Here is a 21745-nt window from a genome sequence, read left to right on the forward strand (position 1 = left end):
TGGTCACAGTGAATAATCTTCTTAATGTACTGTTGGATTCTATTGGCTAGTATCTTGTTGAGAATTTTTGCATCTGTGTCCATCGGGGATATTGGTCTATAACTCTCCTTTTTGGTGGGGTCTTTGCCTGGTTTTGGAATCAAAGTGATGCTGGTCTCATAAAACGAGTTTGGAAGTATTCCATCCATTTCTATCTTTTGGAACAGCTTTAGTAGAATATGTATTGTTTCTTCTTTAGAAGTTTGATAGAATTTCCCCTTGGAAGCCATCTGGCCCTGGACTTTTGTGTCTTGGGATGTTTTTGATGACTGCTTCAATTTCCTCCCTAGTCATTGGCCTGTTCAGGTTTTCTAGTTCTTCCTGTTCCAGTTTTGGTAGTTTGCGGTTTCCCAGAAATGTGTCAATTTCTTCTAGATTGCCTAATTTATTGGCATATAGCTACTCATAATATGTTTTTAAAATCGTTTGTATTTCCTTGGTATTGGTTGTGATCTCTCCTTTTTCATTCATGATTTTAACAATTTGAGTCTTTTCTCTTTTGTTTTTAATAAGGCTGGCAAATGGTTCATCTATCTTATTAATTCTTTCAAGGAGCCAACTCCTGGTTTTGTTGATCTGCTCTATAGTTCTTCTATCTCTATGTCATTGATTTCTGCTCAAATCTTTATTAACTCTCTTCTTCTACTTGGTGTAAGTTTTATTTGCTGTTCTTTCTCCAGTTCCTTTAGGTGTGAGGTTAGCTTGTGTATTTGAGTTTTTTCCAATTTTTTGAGGGATGCTTGTATTGCGATGTATTTCCCTCTCAGGACTGCTTTTGCTGTGTCCCAAAGATTTTGAGCAGTTGTATCTTCATTCTCATTAGTTTCCATGAATCTTTTTAATTCTTCTCTAATTTCCTGGTTGACCCATTCATCTTTAAGGAGGATGCTCTTTAACCTCCACGTGTTTGAGTGTCTTCCAAATTTCTTCTTGTGATTGAGTTCTAGTTTCAAAGCATTATTGTCTGAAAATATTCAGGGGACAATCCCAATCTTTTGGTATCAGTTGAGACCTGATTTGTGACCCAGTATGGGTCTACTGTGGTCCATTCTGGAGAAAGTTCCATGTGCACTTGAGAAGAATGTGTATTCAGTGGCATTCCGATGCAAAGTTCTGTATATATCTGTGAAATCTATCTGGTCCAGTGTATCATTTAAAGCTCTTGTTTCTTTGGAGATGTTGTGCTTAGAATAACTCATTTGCAGAAAGTGCTGTGTTGAAGTCTCCCAGTATTAGTGTATTATTTAAGTATGTCTTTACTTTGGTTATTAATTGATTGAGATACTTGGCAGCTCTCACATTAGGGGCATAAACATTCATGATTATTAGGTCCTCTTATTGGATAGACCCTTTAAGTATGATATAGGTCCCTCTTCATCTTTTACTACATTCTTTGGGATAAAATTTAATTTATCTGATATGAGGATTTCTTTTGAGATCCATCTGAATGGTAAATGGTTCTCCAGCCTTTCATTTTCAGGCTGTAGGTGTCCTTATGTCTAAAATGAGTCTCTTGTAGACAGCAAATAGATGGGTCTTGCTTTTTTATCCAGTCTGAAACCTTGCATCTTTTGATGAGATCATCTAGCCCACTCATGTTCCAAGTTACTATTGAAAGATATGAATTTAGTGCCATTGTAATACCTATTCAGTCCCTGATTTTGTGGATTATTTCTTTGGGCTTCCTCTTTCCTTTACAGGGTCCTCCTTAATATTTTTTGCAGGGCTTGGTTTGGTGGTCACATATTCTTTAGTTTCTGCCTGTCTTGGAAGAGTTTTGATCTGAAGAGTTTTTATCTCTCCTTCTATTCTGAATGAGAGGCTTGCTGGATAAAGTATTCTTGGCTCCAGGTTCTTCTCATTTAGGACCCTGAATATATATCTTGACAGCCCTTTCTGGACTGTGAGGTCTCTGTGGAGAGGTCTGCTGTTAATCTAATATTTCTCCCCATTTATAAGTTAGGGGTCTCTTGTCTCTTGCTGCTTTGTGGATTTTCTCTTTATCTTTGGAATTTGCAAGTTTCACTATTAAATGTCAAGGTTGAATGGTTTTTACTGATTTGGGGGGAAGGATCTATCTATCTCCTGGATCTGAATGCCTGTTTCCCTCCCCAAATTAGGGAATTTCTTAGCTATGATTTGTTCAAATATGCTTTCTGGCCCTCTGTCCCTGTCGGCATTCTCTGGAACCCCAATTACACATAGATTTTTCCTTCTGGGGCTATCATTTATTTCCCTTAACCTTTCCTCATGGTCTTTTAATTGTTTTTCCTCGGTTTCCCTCTTTGCCATCAACTTGCCTTCTATGTCACTCACTCTTTCTTCTATCTCATGAACCCTCATCATTAGGACCTCCAGTTTGGATTGCATCTCATTTAATTGATTTTTAATTTTGGCCTGGTTAGATCTAAATTCTGCAGTTATGAAGTCTCTTGAATCCTTTATGCTTTTTTCCAGAGCCACCAGTAGCTTTATAATTGTGCTTCTGAATTGGCTTTCTGACATCTAATTATAATCCAAATTCTGTAACTCTGTGGCAGAGAGTACGGTTTCTGATTCTTTCTTTTGTGGTGAGTTCTTCTTTCTAGTCATTTTGCTCAGTGCAGAGTGGCTGTATGAGTGGGCTCAGTCAAGAATATCAACCACAACCTACATAAATTTCACCCTAGATGATTCTGCCAAGGTCAGAGACCAGAATATCAGAATGATATAAAACAAAAGGACCACTAAAGTGAAAAACAAATTTTAAAACAAGGTAGTAAAAAATAAAAGGCCAATACTCCCAAAGAAGAAGAGAAAAAAAAAAAAAAAGAGGCAAAGAAGAAAAAAAAAAGCAGGGAGGGACTGGGAGATAGTGGTGGTGAGGAAGTTGTAGTGGAGGGAGAATATAGTCTACCTGAGTGGTTCTAGAGGGTGATCCTCTTGTTTCTGAGTATGTTAAGTTCTGTATTTTATAAGATACTCAGTCCCAAATTTATATAAACCAGAAATACTTATAGAAGGCCCCAACATTGACCACCAAAACAAAAATGAGATAAAAGAAGGGGGAAAAATGGGAATGAAGAATCTCACAGAATGAACCAGCATGGTATACCACTTGGTTCTGGGTGCATACTGGTCATGTTTTAGAAGGTATTAACTTCCACCATTGTAGAACAAAATGAGGCAGAGAAAACAAAACAAAACAAAAAAACACATATCTTGTATATCTCCCTAAATTAAGTTGAGTATGTTGAAGGGAATCTAGAAGTGGAAAATATATCTAGGAGCTGTAATTTTAGAAATATGAAAGTCAAAAAGGAAGAATCTTAAAAATGAAGAGGTGGTAAAATATTATAATTAAGGTGGGAAAAGAGAAAAAAAATGGAAATTTACAGTCATATAAAAACGACTTTTTATACTGGAAAAAGGAAGAAAAAAATAGGAGGGGTACCCTCTGGTTTTATATACTGTAAATCCCTCCACTTCCCCTGGAGCTTTCCAGCGCTGCTCGGTCAGGAACTTGCTCTTCCCTTGTCCTATCAGCTGGTCTTCTGGGGGAGGGGCTGCTGTGCTGATTCTCAGGTGTGTGCACCTGGGGGAGCCCCCCCACCCCACCCCTGCCAGGTGCAGGGCTCAGTGGGAGCTGTTTACCCTGTGAGGCCTCTGTTCCCTGGTGGTCCTGCTCTGTCCCAGGCACAGGGTGACACCAGGAAGGACAACAACAGTGGCAGCGGCCAAGTCCCCAGCCCTGGAGTCAGCTCCCATGGTAACTACTGCAGGCTCCCAGTCCGCACTGGCCTGGATGCTCCGGGGCGGGGCGCTGCTCTGCACTACTCGGGTCCCTGGGCGGCAGGAGCATCCTCGCGCGGTCCTGTGCCCTCCCTGCCTCTGCCTGTTCCCGGGGGAGCGCCGGGTCCTGGGCTGTGTCCCCCCTGCGCCCTGGACTCCGGGGCCCACGCTGCTGGGATCGCCCTCTCGGGGCCGCAGCTCCCGAAGGCAGCAGGCACAGCCCCTCCCCGGAGCCCCCTCCCTGGAGCCCCCTTCCCGGAGCCCCCTCCCGGGAGCCGCCACCTGAGCTGCTCCCGGGCCGCCACTGCTCCAGCCCTTTACCCGCTCGGCCCGCGGGGTGCAGGGCGCTCTCCCCGGGGTGCACCTCCTCTGTTAGTGACCCCGGGAGCCTGGGGCTCCACTGCCCCTCCTGCCATCCTGCCTGGTTTCCCTGTGAGCCCCTTTCCCTCCGGGAAGAATCCGGTGTGGATTGTTAAAGTTCCCGCTTCTCCAGGCTGGGCCTTCCTGTCCTGGAGGCTCCCACCGCCCCCCTTAGCCCGGCTCCTCGCGGGGGCCCCTCTCCTACTGGATTCTTATTTATTTTATTTTTCCTCCTTCCTACCTTGTTTGAAGCGAAAACCCTTCTCTCTGTAGTGTTCCAGCTGTTCTCTCTTTAAATCTCAGGTTGAATTCATAGGTGTTCAGGATGATTTGAAGGTTATCCAGGTAAGTTGGTGGGGACAGGTGACTTGGGGACCCTGCTCCTCTGCCATCTTGCCCCTCCCCTCACTAAATTCTCCTTTTCCTTTCCAGTATAGATTTATTTTTTGTCCTTGCCTTATTGCTCTGACTAAAACCTCTGGTACAATGTTGAATAGAAAGGATGAGAGCAGACATCCCTGTCTTGTTCCTGATACTAAGGGGAAAACATTCACCATTAAGTATAATGTTACCTATAGGTTTTTCACAAATTCCTTCTATCAGGTTGAAAAAGTTTCCTAAGAATAGTCTTAGTTTGTGAAGAAAGTTTTTATCAGGAAGAGATATTAGATTTTGACAAATTCCCTTCTTGTATCCATTGAGATATCATATACTTTTTTTCTAGTTGTTTAATATGGTAAATTACATTGATTAACTTTTAAATAGTAAACCAATCTCACATTCCTGGAATGAACATTACTTATTCATGGTTTATTATTAATTTTATGTATCACTGGATTTAGTTTACTAAAATTCTGTTTTGAATATATCTATGTTCTTGAGACATACTGTTTTGTGGTCTTTTTTCCTGGTCAAATATTATATTTTTATTATTTATTTTTTATTTACATTTTTAAAATTTATTTTTTCTGATTTAAATTTTTTAAATTTAAATTCACTTAATTAACATATAATGTATTATTAGTTTCAGAGGTAAAGGTCAGTTTGTGGTCTTCCTTACATGTAATCTTTACCTAGTTTTAGTATCACAGTAGTGTTCTTTGTTTTAGAAGAAATTGGGAAGTGTTCCTTTTTCAATTTTGTGGAAGAGTTTCGGAAAAAATGACGTTTTCTTCTAGATATTTCGTAGAATTCATCAATGAAGTCACCTGAGCTTGCAGTTTTCTTTGCCAGAAGGTTTTTTAACTAAAATTTAATTTCTTTAATTTGTATAGGAAGGGTCGCTTGGGTGGCTCAATGGTAAAGCGTCTGCCTTCAGCCCAGGGCATGATCCTGGAGTCCTGGAATGGAGTCTCACATCGGGCTCCCTGCATGGAGCCTGCCACTCCCTCTGCCTGTGTTTCTGCCCCTCTCTGTGTCTCTCATTAATAAATAAAATCTTAAAAAAATAATATGTATACGGATATCCAGATTATCTATTTCTTTTTAAGTGAACTTTGGTAGTTTGAGACTTTCAAGATTTTCTGAGTTGTTAAATTTATTCAATTTATTAGTTCTCTGTTGTATGGAAATTCTATCAAAGTAGTTGGTTGGGACAATCGTGGGGTTTACCTCATTTATTTTCCATCTCTCAAGGGTCATCATTAGGCATTTTACTGCCTAATAATCCAATGTCTTAAAAATCCTTCATATGTTTTGTATGCCTTTTGTTTTTCAGGAGGGAGAGAAAATCCAGTCCCTGTTTCTCCATTTTGGCCAGAAGCAGGGGTCTTAATCCAGGTATTTTAAAATTAAAATTTTAAATTAAATATAAAAACTGCTTAGATGTCAATTTGTCAGGAATCACTGTGTCAGCTCATGTTCATGAACTTAAATATATTTCCATTTATTCTCAGGGGTTATATACTTACTAAATTATAGTCATATTATTAATACTTTCACTGAATGAGACTAATTGCATTGATCTTCTCTTTTTCATTTAACTAAGAAAATATGAAGCATATCTATCTTAACATACTATTGCTAGTATTCCTCCTTTCCAAGGCCAATTCTGTTTTAGAAGGAGAGAGGGTCTGTCCCTTCAAGAGAGTACCAGAGATGATTTGAACATAAGAAATGCCTGGTCACTTTTATTATTTTGTATTTTGGGCCTTATCCTGGATCAGCAATTAAATTTTTGTGGATAAAATCACAGTTCCAAAGAACAAGAAATAGCCACAATATTGGTTGTGTTATTAACCAGAATGGCAATACATTATAACTACTAAGGGAATGTTAGCTTTTTAATTTTTAATTTTTTTTATTTTTTAGATTTTATTTATTTATTTGATAGAGAGCAAGCACAAGCAGGAGGAGTGGCAGGCAGAGGGAGAGGGAGAAGCAGGCTCCCTGCCTGATGCAAAGCTCAATCCCAGGACCCTGGGATCATGACCCAAGCCAAAGCTGGATGCCTGACCCACTGAGCCACCCAGGCGCCCAGAATGTTAGCTTTATAGAAGTGAGAAATCCCTTATTTTCCTATTTCTTTGCTTATAGTTATTTACAGTTATAAAATATGCCAAAGCAGGTCAATTTAATAAACCTTTTATACAGTCCACATATGCAGTGGTTAGGCAAAAATCCTGACATCTGGAGAGAATATGAAGAAAACAAAAATATTTTTGGGCAGCCTTCTATTTATGACAGGCTGTATACTGAAAGACCAATTTTCTTTGTGGACCATCAGTGCTCAATTTCTCTGTTATACATAGCTTCTTTTAAAATTTAATCTTACCACCTCCAAATGTTTTTATTTGAATACATATACATGTATTACACAATAATATGATATTACTTAAGCTTCAATCATTAGTTTTGAAATACAGCTATTCTTATAAGTGTATTTTAAGACAGTATTTTCATGCCCCTAATTTTATTCTGTTTTAATTAATTAATCAATTAATTAATTTTTAAGATTTTATTTATTTGAGAGAGAGTGAGAGAGAGAACATGAGCATAGGCAGAGTGAGAGTGAGAGGCAGACTCCCCTACCTATCAGGGAGTCTGATGCTCAGCTTATCCTAGGACTCTGGGATCATGACTGAGCTGAAGGCAGACACTTAACTGAGCCACCCAGGCACCCCTAATTTTATCCTCTTAAAAATATTAAAAATAACAAAGAATACTACATAAGTAAAAATTATTGTATGGTAACTATACTATTGCTAGTGTCCCTACTTGCCAAATACTGCATCCTTTGTTGCAAGAAGTTTCTATTTATTTTAATTACTTAAATATTTTTTTTAATTTTTATTTATTTATGATAGTCACACACAGAGGGAGAGAGAGGCAGAGACACAGGCAGAGGGAGAAGCAGGCTCCATGCACCGGGAGCCCGACGTGGGATTCGATCCCGGGTCTCCAGGATCGCACCCTAGGCCAAAGGCAGGCGCCAAACTGCTGCGCCACCCAGGGATCCCTTAAATATTTTTTTAATTACTTAAATATTTTTAAGCCTTAGGTCTCAAAGTTAATTAAGTCTGAAGTCTTAAAGTTAATTAAGGGTTTTAGAATTACAATTTAAGTTGACATTAAAGAACAGTAAATCTACTTGGTACTAAACACTTATCCCTAAAATTTTACTCAGATAATACAAATAAGGTAATTGTGGAGTTAGGTAATTTTTAAGCATTGCTTGAAGTTTATAACAACAGTGGTTAAGGTGTTCATTATTTTAATTCAACATGGTTTTATGACCATATTTTAATCTTTACAATCTTAAAATCTCAGTATAATTAGTGATTACTTATCTGATCTATATGACAAATGCAACTTGTTACCAATAAATTAGGCTCCTTGTCAGAGAATAAATTAGAGTCATGGATAAACTAACATGTTGTTTGCATTTTATCCTGGACTGTAATAGTATTTCATTTGTACATGTATTACCATAATTAGGAGTATTAATGTAATTGTACATAAAATATTTATTTATTTATTTACTTACTTACTTATTTATTAAGTAGGCGCAACACACACTGTGGAGCCCAATGCCAAACTTGAAGTCAAGACCCTGAGATCAAGACCTGAACAGAGATCGAGAGTCAGATAAGCCACCCAGGCTCACTGACTCAGAGAGAGGCACTCCTATAAAATATTTATTTATAAAATATTTATCAGTAATTAAAACATTTATATACTAGTAATTTAAAATATTTCTTTAGAAAATGATAAAAACTCAATACAAAAACGTTTCTTAAGGATGACCTGATGATTGTTTATCTTTTATTTTTTTTATCTTAGTCACCAAGATCTTAACCATTAAGTGAAATTCACTTATTTCCTTCTCAGAAATTTTTGTCTCTTTCTGTTAGGGGACTCATAATTATTTTTAGAACCAATCATGGAAGCCTTTCCTGCAACACAATTAATGTGTAAGTTATTGTTTCTATTTAGGTATTCATTTTTTCAATGATCTATTTTTTTTTTTACAAATATAGAGGTGAATTAAAAGGACTTGGCCTTTAATGGGGATTTTGAAATGGATTTAGACTAATTTGGGCATCCCCTAATTGCTACATTTCTCAAACTAACACTTTTTGCAGATTTCTTTTTGTCTCCTAGGGTGTTATGTTGGCAAGGTGGTTCTTCTTTTTTAACAATGTTCTGATGTTCTGACGTACCTTGAATCTCATCCAAAATGGCTCTTTAACAATTGAACGTTTTCTTTTCACTAAGCTTTGAGTTTCAGAATTTGGCCGAAAACAGCAGCAGCCAAAATGTTCCTATCTTTATGTTAGGATATGTGATACCAGAATGTTGTAAAAATAACTAACAGAAGCAGACTTAGTAATTTGGTACTGTTTCTCCAGAGTTTTGTATACAATATTATATTTTGGTTTATTAATTGGAGAGTAATTTTAAAATTGATTTTATTTATTTAATCTTTACATTTTAAAATTATTTCAGGAATTTTAAAAATTATTTCAGGAAGAGTTCTAAGGATTCTACAAAAAATTCCATGTGAATTACCCTCATATAGATGGTGCAAATGTTAACATTTTAATCACACTTGCTTTGTTATTTTCTATGTAAATACATACCTAAGTATTATAATTTGTGAAGCACTTGAGAATAAATTGCAGACCTTTAACAGCTTATAGCACCATAAACACTTCAGTGTATATTTCTTATTAAGGGACACATTTTAAAAAATATATTTAAAAAAAAAATAAATAAATAATATATTTTATTTAAATTCAGTTTGCCAACATATAGCGTAACACCCAGTTTACATCCAATCAAATGCCCTCCTTAGTGCCCTTCACCCAGTCATCCCATCCTCCCTCGCGTCCCCTTCTGCAACCATTTGTTTGTTAGATTAGGAGTCTCTCATGGTTTGTCTTCTCTAATTTTTCTCCACTCAGTTCCCTCCTTTCCCTTAAAGAAGGGACCCATTTTTCTTATTATAACCATTGCACGATTATCAAAATCAGGAACTTAACCCCAGTACAATACTATTATCCAATCCAAAGACCTCATTCAAATTTCACTAATTGTCTCACTAATATCCTTTAGAGTGTACTTGAGAGTACTGGATCCAATCCAGGAACACATGTTGCATTTAGTTGCCATGTCTTTTTAGTTTCCTTGAGTTTGTAACAGTTCCTCAATCATTCCTTTTCTTTCATCTCCTTGATATTTTTGAGGAGTATAGTTCATTTATTTTGGTAAAATCATCCTCAGATTAGCATTATCTGATGTTTCATCTTGATTAAATTTAGACTGTACCATTTTAACAAGAATATCACGGAAATGATATCATGTGCTTCTCAGTGCATACTATCAGGGGGCACATGACATTTGTTTTTCCCATTACTACTGAAATTACCATTGATTACTTGGTTAAGGTCATGTTTACCAGGTTTCTCTTTCCTGAAACTAAAATGTCTTCATGGTGATTTACTTTAAGACCTTGTCAATACTCCTCATCAAGCTTACATCCACTAGTTTTAATATCTATTGATGATGTTTCCCTGGAGGAATTATTAATAGGTGTTTGTCAAATAGGGATTTGTTTAATTCCAGTATTCCTTCTTCATTTATTACTTGGCTTACTACTGTAAGGTAGAACCATCTTATTTATTTATTTATTTATTTATTTATTTATTTATATTTTATTATTATTATTATTTTTTATTTGATGGAGAGAGAAAGAGAGAGCGAGCACAGGTGGGAGGAGTGGTAGGCAAAGGGAGAGGGAGAAGCAGGATTCCAAGGAACAGGGGAGCCCGATGCTGGGCTCAATCCCAGGCCCCTGGGATCATGATCTGAGCTGAAGGCAGACATTTAGCTTACTGAGCCACTCAGGCACCCCATCTCTCTATTTATTAATATAAATTAGTGGACTCATGGACTCTTATTTAATAGGACATAATACATTACTCTCACTATTTACTTTAATTGAAATTGTTCCTTATATTGCCAGTTGGAACCCTTGTGCCCTTTGGCATGTCGCTATCCTCCTTTAAGCATGGTCTTATGAAACAATCAGTGTTTAAGAGGACTTCACACTTGAGACTTGTGTTGTCTTTCTGAGAATACATTACCTTCATTTTTTAGGGCAGACACTGACTTCAAGAAATTTTATTGCTATTTGATTCCAAGCTTTTCTAAAGTGGTTTGTTGTAGTCATGTTAAAGAGACCTTCAGTGGTCATTGTAATAGATTAAAAATGGTCATAAAGTCTTTACGGGCCCTTCCATCAAGTTCTGTGACTCACTTTGACTAATAGGATCTGGCAATTTCTACTTTCACTTCCTTGAGTTTTGCCCTGAGGTAACCATGTAAGAAAGGTAGTTTAGCTTATTGAAGATGAAAGGCTACCCAGAGGAAAATCAAAGCTCCCAGTGAGAACCAGGACCAGTTGTCTGACATGTGAGTAAGGTCACCATGGATATTCTAGTACAGGTGATCCTCCAACTGAATTGACTGCACGAAGAGCTCAGGCAAAATCAGCAGAAACATTTGGCCAAACCACAGTATTCTTAGACTAATAAACCTTTAAAAAAATGTTTTAAATATTGGAATTATTTGTTACTTAGCAATAGTTAATGTACCATTGTGAATTCAAATAATCTCTAAAAATTTACATGTTCTTAAGTACCTTAGAGCTTTTCACTTATAATACATAAATAGATAAAAAGTCGTCTTGAGGGCAGCCCTGGTGGCTCAGTGGTTTAGTGCCACCTTCAGCCCGGGGTGTGATCCTGGAGACCCAGGATTGAGTCCCACGTCGGGCTCCCTGCATGGAGCCTGCTTCTCCCTCTGCCTGTGTCTCTGCCTCTCTCTCTCTCTCTGTGTCTCTCATGAATAAATAAATAAAATTTAAAAAAAAGTCCTCTTGAGTCCCCTTGGCTAAAAGGCCTATTTGTTTTGAATTAGATAGCCCCATGATCACACAAATTGAGCCTTGCAACTGGTGGCATTTTTCATGGAATACTATTTTTACTTGAAAGAAAAACTCAGGTTATTCAGACTTTGGTAGTTGGCAGACTCTTTGAAAATGAATGAAGCGAGTGTGTCACTTCAAGAAAAACATCTGAGGGTTGCCTGGCTGCCTCAGTCAGTACAGCATGAGACTCTTGATCTAAGGATTATGAGTTCAAGCCCCATGTTTGGTATAGGGATTACTTAAAAGTAAAATCTTTAAAAAAAAAAAAAAAAGAGAAACATCTGATAGTATTTATTGCCAATAATAAAATTTTGAGTAAAATTTTTGAATTTTGGAAAACTTGTACGTGCCACTAAGAACCTCGTGGCTTAATAATTTCTTTTGACATTGGTGATGATATTGATTAAAATTATATTTTTGTTTTTATTTTTATAATGAAATTTGTTAGTATTTGGAAGGTCTGCATAAGTTGAGAATCCACATTGTCCAAATGACAAATGCATGATATTGCAAAATCATATATATGTCAGAAAGATCCATTTAAGCATAGTAGAAAAATTGATTTTAATGTAGTGATGTATAAGAATTTCATTCATATCATATCAAGTTCCATATAACAACTAACCTTTTAAAAACTACCAATTGTAGAATTTTAGTGTCAAAGAAGAATATTCACAATTATCTAAAAGTTTATTAAAGAATTCTCCCCTTTGCAACTATTTATCTGTGTAAGTCCAGATTTTCTTTATTACTTAAACCAAAACAACGCATTGCAATAGGCTGAACATAGAAGTAGGTGTGAGAATATGGCTTATCGTCCATTAAATTTGACAAGAAAGAGTTTTGCACGAAAGTAAAACAATGCTAGTTTTCTCATAAAATATATTTTTGTTCTGGAAAATTTTAGTTCTTTTTCATAAAATATGCTATTTTTGCTAATATGAAATTGTTTTATTAGTTTATAAAATAAATATTTACAATTTTTCTTAGTTTTTATTTATAGTATACTGAAAATCAATGGATAAAACTCCTATAAAGATGCTGTTTGGAATCCTCAGTTCTTTTTAAGAGTATAAAAGGAATACTAAGACCAAAAGTTTTAGAACTGCTGCTTTCAGCCAATGGGCAGCTGCATATTAAAAGGTTTTCAGAGAATTTCACTGACCATAAACACAAGCGCCTAGAAGCAGCTTCCTAGATACATAGGCAACCATGTAGAGGATCCTAAGTAAAATGTAATATTCTAGTCAAAAGACACAAATGTGTCTAAAAACAAACCGTGCAGGAAAAAGACAATATATGATCACGAATTCCTCACACATCCCTAGAAATCCTCAATGTAGAGCTTTGATCAAAACCATAAGGCACCATATCTATAGTTCTCATCTGGAGGAATCTAATATTCCCCCACATGCCAAATCACATGCTCTCGATTTGGAGGAAGTCACCGATAGGACCAAAGTAACAGACCGACATTACCTTTCCTAAGCTCTTTCCTTGGATGGCAAGAGTCTCAAAAGCAATTATCTTTTGAAATGTCTGAATCATAGACCTCCAAAGAGGCCAATGCTCTAATCCCCATTATCTATGTATATGCTATGTTACGGCAAAAGGGCCTTGCAGGTGTAATTAAGGTTACAGACGTTAAAAGAGACACTATCCTGGATTATCTGGGTGATAGGATCTATGAGCCTGTAAAAGTAGAAACTTCTTCTGGCTGGAAATGGAAGAGATGGGGCTGAAAGGAAAGTCAGAAGGCTTTGAAGTGTGAGAAGGAGGGGATGGATTGTTGCTGGTTTGAAGATGGAGGGGGCACACATGACAAGGGAAGAAGGCAGATTTAAAGAGCCCAGGGAGGCTACTAGACAGCTAGCAAAGAAAAGGTCGTCTCAGTCTTATAACCACACGAACTGAATTTGTTCAACAACCTGAATGAGTTTAGAAGATTCATCCCCAGAGCCTCCAGAATGGAATGCAGCTCAGCTGATATCTTGATTTCAGTCTGTGGGACTCTAAGCGGAGATACCAACTAAGCCATGCAGTACCTGGACTTCTGACTTAAAGAATCATGAGATAATAGATGGGTGTTGTTTTCAGATGCTAATTTGTGGTAGCTTATTATCATAGCAATAGAAAATGAATATAGTAGCCTTGGGACTTTGATGTGTGAACACTCTGAAAATGAGCCCAATTTTTCATGCATCAGCAACAACTTTCAGTAGAAGCTCAGGTACTGGAAGGCTGGGGCAACAGAAAGGATCTCACCAGTGAGCTTGGAGTGTTCCTTAATCCCTTTAACTCTGGTAGGTCCTTTTGAGAAAAGATAATCTTGATGGGTTCTCTGAAACTGTTATACATGCTTTTGATGATAGTTATGCGCTCATTTTATTACAGCTTTACTACAACTGAAAAGATCTCTAGCATCAAATCAGAGGTTTATCCCATAGTGGCATTTATAGAAAAAAAAAAAAGGATGGTTTAATAATCATGGATAGGTTAGACAGAAAGGCAAATGAATATCCAATTAAAGGTCAGCTGACAGTTGGAATGTATATATTCCAGACAGAAACTAGGAGTTATATTACATTGAAGGTTCTGCCCACGCCAAGGGTGAGACTGTTTTTTCTTTTGCAAAGCTCTTTCTTTTCTTCTTCACTGAATTAACTTCTACTCACATTTCATATCTTGTATCATGTATTACTTCCTCACAGAGGCCTACCGTGACCCTTCTAATTTTTAGCTCCCTATTATACACTCATAACGTACTTCATGCCTCCAAAACTCTTCTTACACAGGCAAGTTTACATTTGTTTTGTTGATTAAGCAATGCCTCTTTCACTTACTAGACTTTAAACTTTTGATAGGCAGGGGCTATGACTATTCCTGTTCATTAGTAGGTCCTCAGTGCTTAGTAGTGCTGGCCACATGAAAAGGGCTCAATACATATTTTTAAATGAATAAATGAATACTGTACCATTTAAATGTGGTAAAATATATGAATATCCTTAATAGGAGTACTGAGCTGCTTTTTTATTTCACAGTGGTTTACCATTCCTTGTGAAGACCAGTGAGATATACAGTATGAATGTTTGAGGGCAATTGCTCTAGTTCATTGTGTTAAAAAGAAATTTGGATCTGATTTAGATAAACTTTGTTCTGATGAGAAACTGGCCCATTTTATAGTTAGAGAAAATTTGGCCTTTAGCAAGTCTACTAAAATCAGATAGAAAATCAGAAGTGAGATTATATTCTTAGGTTTATCACCTATTACTTTAAGAAACAAAAAAGCACCCTTAGGAAAAGAAAATAACTTTTTACATTGCCAAGCAGCAACTGCAGGAAGCTAATAGGAATGGGAGTATATCTATAAACAGAAAATTTAGTTTTTTTTTATTATAAATAGAATAATACACCTGGTGTTCTACAAAGCTCATATATGGAGGGAAGATTATGTCAGGTTTTTGTTTTAGTGGCTTTCTATTCAGGATATGAAATATTGAACCCACCATGCCTTCTTCCTTTCTTCTCCACACTCCATTCTGCTGGTCACCTACTTATTCTTTTAGTGAATAGCTGTAAAATATCATGGTGCTTAGAAAAATCTCTTTGTAAATGTTTTCCCTGGTTTCTTTAGCCAGGAGCCAAAAATATCATATGTTTCTGTTTTGGGAGTGTAACAAAAAGAGCTTCTGAAAAATACGGATGGTGTAGCTGAGATAGGATGGCAGTATTTTTTAGAAACACTTTTTTATAGAACCAGATGGTCTAGTATATTCTCAAACAAATATGTCACCTATAATTTGATGAATACCTTCCAAAGGAAAGTAATTTTTTCAGTAGATAACAGATGGTATCAGTCAAAAGCATATCGAGACACTTTAAGAAAAACTTGATGGCTCAAGTGATTTAACCAACAGGATTTTCTTCAGTGTACCACGCATGTTTTAGGGTCTAAAATTTGTCATCTGCAAATAATTCAGCCTCATTTTCAAACTTTACTCCATGGAGAATTGAATGCAACCTGTTTTATATACTAGCTATAAAAATGATGAAAATTCTAAAGTTGTTTTCTGGCTCTGTTTTTGAAGTATCTATTATATTATGCTAAACAGAAAAAAAGTATGTATCTAAATGTCTTAAAACTATAAACAATTTATACTCATATATAAACATATTTTAATAGAATTGAACTACATTTTACCTATTGGGATGTAAGGTGTTGTTAATAGTGAACTTTTGGTAGTGGTTTTCTTAAAACTATAGACATATGAGCATAACAGAAAAAAGTTCTGAAGCTACAAGTATAAAGTATCAAGAAATACCTAGAATACAAGTCATTTATTTTTGCCCTGATTTTGGCAAATGATACTGTAATAGGGCCATGGTTCAGAAATTATCAACATCCTAGTATGTTGACAGTAAGATCTAATGATATATATGAACATGGGAGGTGGGAGGTACAGTGAAAATTAGAATCTTGTCTTTCTTTATGCCTCATATCCATATATGAATTAAGGTGGAACCATGTAATTTATCATTTTACACAGGTAAAATTTTACCCACATCTTTGTGGGTAAAAAGGACACTGCTTGGTTACTAAGTGATTATAAATATAAACTGGGACTGTCCAGGGAAAATTAGGATATATATTCATCCCAGATGTATACAACTGGTTCTATGATAAATGAGTCTATTGCTTTCTAACTGGTATGTTTTGGAAAGTGGCCACATCTTTGCCACTTTAGACATGGTTATGTGGGTAATGACAATGGTTGTATATTATCTAGAGTATCATTACTATTTCCAGACCTTTTTCAACATTATAAGCAAAAGACATGTTTTTGAGATCATTTGCAATTCTGTTTCTTAACATAGATCTCAAATAATTAAATGTATGTTTGTTTGCTTAAGTGTAATAAGATTGACAGTATGCTTGCAAGTGTGATGTAATAGATCATGGGAAGGCAACAATTTCACTGTAACAAATTTTAAAAAAGAAGATAAATTACAGAATTATGTTTTAAAAAATATTAGCTTGTTATATCAGTAAGGACAATAGATGAACTGAAATTCCAGAGGGGAAAGAGCCATTTTTTAGATGGGTTCACAATTACCAAATCATTTTCTTCTATGGGAGCATTTTGCTTATTTGGTACAGGAAGATGGGCCTTAGTCTAAACAGAGGGTAATCTTGCTGAGGGAAGAACTGGAACTTCTTTTAAAATTGAGATATAATTGACATACACTTAGTTTAAAGTGTACAACATATTGTTTGATACATTTATATTGCAGTAAGATTACCATTGTAGTATTAGCTAAACATCTCTGTTGTGCCACTTAATTATGATTTCTTCTAGTGGTAGGAACATTTAAGACCTAGTCGCTTAGTTTAATGTTTATACTATAGTTTTGTTGTCTATAATCACTGTACTGTGTATTAGATAGTAGTATATACCCTTAAATAATATCTCTCCTATTTTACCATCTCCAGCCCCCGGTAATTACCATTCCACTGTTTTTTGAGTTTGGTGGTGATGGTGGTGGTGGTGGTAGTGTTGGTTGTTGTGTTGTTCTTTTTTTTTTAAGATTTATTTATTCCAGAGAGAGAGAGAGAGAGAGAGAGAGAGAGAACAAATGGAAGTGGCAGAGGGAAAGGGAAAGAGAATTCCAAGCAGACTTCGAGCTAAGCATGGACCCCCGCAAGGGGCTCAATCTCACTACCTTGAGATCACGGTCTGAGCTAAAATCAAGAGTTGGATGCTAAATTGAATGCACCACACAGGCGCCCCAGAGTTTGGTTCTTCTGATTTTTTTTTTTCAAATTTGGCTCTTTTGGCAATTGTAAAAGATAATATGATTGGTTGAATTCAGATCAGACTCAAAAGTATAGTTCCTTTTTTTCCATGTAACATAGTTTAGTGACTGGGTCAAGACTTCTAAAACAGATGAAATTTATTGCAGTTTCCTCGTGTGTACACCACAGTCTAGCTAGAGCAAGGAAGCTAGACATGGCTAGTCTCCACATCAAAATATTTAACATACCACTATATTTAATATATATTTGCAATAGTGTGGAGGAGGAAACTATCGAGCTAAGCTTAAAATCTGTAAAGGACAGAACAGAATCTCCCATAGTTTTTCAGGGCTAAATAGGCAAAGACCTGCCAGAGTCTACAGGAGAAGTCCAGAACATCCACGCCCAAGAAACATTTTTGAACTAACGGGGGACTGCATTTTACTAAAACCGAAACCCAGACGTAACTCAGTGAAATCTCTGACTGAATGTAGGTAGCTAACTTTTTAACTTATCCGCCAAAGAGAGGAAAAGAATAGCCTTCCTTTTGGGAAAATAAACATCATCAATAAGTGCTACAAGTATTTTTTTGCATGATCTAAAGCATACAATAAAAATTATGATAATATGACAAGATAGGATAGTATGACCAGTAAGCAAGAGCAAAAATAGGCAATAAACGCAGACTCCCCTAGCTAAACCAAGAATTGGATATAGCTAACAAAGACTTTAAAAGAATTATTTTGGGATGTCTAGGTGGCTCAATGGTTGAGCCTCTGCCTTTGGCTTGGGGCATGATTCTGGGGTCTTGGGTTCGAGTCCCACATCAAGCTCCCTTTAGGGAGCCTGCCTCTCCCTCTGCCTGTGTCTCTGCCTCTCTTTCCGTGTCTCTCATGAATAAATAAATTAAATCTTTAAAAAAAATAATTATTTTTTAAAAAAATATTTTATTTGAGAGAGAGACTGAGAGAGAGAGAGAGAGAGCATGAACACGGGGAGAGGCAGAGGGAGAAGCAGACTCCACTGAGCAGGGAGCACAGTGTGGGGGCTCAATCCCAGGACCCTAAGATCATGACCTGAGCCAGAGTCAGGGACTTAAACAACTGAGCCCCTAAAAGAATTATTTTAAATATGTTAAGAAATAGAAGACAAGATGAGGAAAAATGAATAAAAAGATGGAGTTTTTCACTTTTTACATCTTTATTGATATGTAATTGTAAATGTACAATTAAATGATTTTTTTTTAGTGATTTTATAGTTATACAACTATCACTACAATTTAGTTTTAAAACATTTTCATCACCTTTCCACATCCCCTCAAGGTCATTGCAGTCCCCCTGTCTCCTCCCCTATTCTGCCCCACTATGCTTTCCTCAAGAATGAGAATTTTAACTTAGTACTAGAAGTTATAAAAGAGAATAAGATAAACATTTAGTAGTAAAAATACAATATCTGAAAATAAGAATAGTTTGGTGGCCTAACACCAAACTGGATGTAGTGGAAGGCAGTGTTCATGGACTTGAAGACACACCAATAGAAGCTCAACCAAAGAGCAAAAATAATGAAAAGAATAAATCAAAGTATAGGGGACACAAGATGCAAGGAAAGTTTGAATACATACATATGGTTGGAGTTCCAGAAGGAGATTTGAGAGAAAATTGGACAGAATCAATATTTGTAGAGATAATATCTGTGAACTTTCCAAAACTGAAAGAAGATATCAATACAGATTCAAGAGGGGAACCTGGGGGGCACAGTAAGTTGAATATCAAACTCTTGGTTTTGGCTCAGGTCATGATTTCATGGATGGTGAGATTAGCTTGCATTGGGCTCTGCACTCAGTGGGGAGTCTGCCTGAGGATTCCCTTGGCCCCTTCTCTCACTTGTGCAAGTGCACATGATTTCTTGCGCACTCACTCTCTGATAAGTAAGTCTTTAAAAATAAAAAACAAAAACACACAGGTTGAAGAGATTCAGTGAACTCTGAACTAATCAAGATAAGTACAAAGAAATCTGTATCTAGGCACATGATATTAAACAGCTGAAAGCCAATGTATAATAAAAAGCTTAAAATCAGTCAGAGGCAAAATAAACACACATTATCTGTAAACTAGCAGCAATAAAGATAATCACTAACTTTTTGGTAGAAACTGGAATCTAGAAAATAGTAGAATGACATCTTTTTTTAGTATATGTGCTACCGACGTGAGCACTAGAATGACATCTTTAAAGAGCTGAAAGGAAAATAATGGCCAATACAGAATTTTATGTGCAATAAAAATATTCTTGAAATATAAGATGCTAAATGCTATACATTAGCTCAGATTGTATCATAGGATGGAAAAAGAACATTAGTGGAAAATATGGTGAAATATGAATAAAATCTGTAGTTTAAGCAGTGAATGTTCTATTTATTTGTTTGTTTAGTAGTATTAGTGTTTTAGTTTTGTAGTGTGCCATGGTTATGTCTCATGGTAACATTAGGAGGCATCTGGGTGAAGGCTGTAAGGAAGCAGTTCTACCCTTACAACTTTTATATAAATCTAAAATCATTCAAAAACATTTTTTTAAGTTATTAAAAAATAAAGTTCTCAGACAAAATCTGAGAGTTATCTGTCACCAGTAGAAGCAGATTATACAATATGTTAAAGGAAATTCTTCACACTAAAGGAAAGTGATTCCAGATGGATACATAAAATTGCAGGAGGAAATAAAGAGCAATGGAAAGTGTAAATACAGGAGTAAATATGAAAGGATATTGGTATTTAAAACAACAATAATCATAGCTATGTGGCTTATAATGTATGGAAATGTAAAACATATGACTATAATGGCATAAATGTCAAGAAGCATGTAAATGGAGTTAAATTGTTGTCAGATTATTGCATTGTTTGGAAGTGATAAAAGTACTAACGTTAGGATGATTGTACAGAGGCAAAGATGAATATTGTAATCTCTGGGGAAACTTCTAAAAAGTAATAAAAATGTAGACAAACAATCTAAAAGAAGAAATAAAAGGAAGTAAAACAATTTGATTAATTCTAAAAGAGACAGGGAAAGATGAAAAAGTGAACAAAGACCAGATGGAGCAAAGAGAAACAATTATTGAGATGCTGTTAAATGCAACTACTTTACTTATTCAATATACATGGATTAAGCACTAGAAAGACAAATGGATTAAAAACAGAATCCAAGTATATGCTCCATAAAGAGATCCATTGTAAATATAGATATTGATTGAAAATAAAAGGATATGGGTTAAAAAAAAAAGGATAAGAGAAATGGCCTGCATCCTCCAGGGCCCCCACAGCTGCCACCTTGGCCCCACAGCACCCCACATGCCAGACGGCAGGGTAGGAGCCCAGTGGTAAAGTTGACACTAGGAGCCCGGGAGGCAGCCCTAGGTAGAGGTAGCCAGAGCTGGCATTGATCATGGTGCTACCCCTTCCAAGTCACAACTGCAGCCAACCCCAGCAACCTCAAGAGCCTCCATGGCCATACTGGACCTGGGCGACCAGTAGGAGCACTGGCAGGTGTTCCAGATGTAGCAAAGAGCCATCCTCCAGGACATGACAAAGCTGCTGCTGGACACCTTCCAATACCGGAGCCTGGTAAAAAACCCAGGAGGCTGCTGCTGTGGAGCTTTGAAGTTTGGGCCTCAGTGGACTTGCATATCTTTGACTGCACCTGCAGCATTTGTAAGAAGTGGAATAGACACTTCATTATTCTGGTTTCTCACTTCAAGCTTCTGTGGGGGTCCTAACCACATACACATTCAGCAGGCCCACAACACAACGCCTCTTTGAAAGATGTAATGTTCAGAGCTTTTACATTCACTTGCTCAAACCCTAGAGGCTCCAGAATTGCTCCCACACTGCCTGGATGAGAGTGCTGCCAGGAATGTGGTCAGTGAGAAATTCAGTGACATCTATTGGGAGAAAGCCATGAAGAAGCACAAGATCATCAAGAATAGGTCTAAAGAGTGAGCTCCACCTTCTCCCTTCCTGAAAAGGAGGAATGATTGGGATCAATGGCTTTGCTGTCCCTCCTGTCCGTTGGTGGTGCTCATGAATGCGGCTGCTGGTTCTGTTGGCCTGTGACCATCTTGAGCTCTGCAGACTGTTAAAACTACCAGTTTCTCTAGGTAGCACTTTGTCCTTCTTCAGCCCAGTTTTGATGCAAGCTAGTTGACATCCTCATTTCTCTTCCCTACTTTTATATGATCTTTTAGAGAAATATTTTTGTCATTGAAACAAAAGAAAGGGATGTATGAAGACATATCAAATAAACAATAACACAAAGAAATTCAATGTGGTTATGATAATATCAGGCAAAGAAGACTTCACTGC

The 21745-nt window shown here is 36.7% G+C and overlaps 1 pseudogene; it reads left to right on the forward strand.

The window, feature by feature from the left end:
• The window catches only part of LOC112923865 (centromere protein V pseudogene), an 80841-nt pseudogene extending 59459 nt beyond the window's left edge, over positions 1-21382 (forward strand).
• Positions 21383-21745: the final 363 nt, after the last annotated feature.

This window comes from Vulpes vulpes, chromosome 7 (genome assembly GCF_048418805.1).
Source record: "Vulpes vulpes isolate BD-2025 chromosome 7, VulVul3, whole genome shotgun sequence".
Classification (NCBI taxonomy): domain Eukaryota; kingdom Metazoa; phylum Chordata; class Mammalia; order Carnivora; family Canidae; genus Vulpes; species Vulpes vulpes.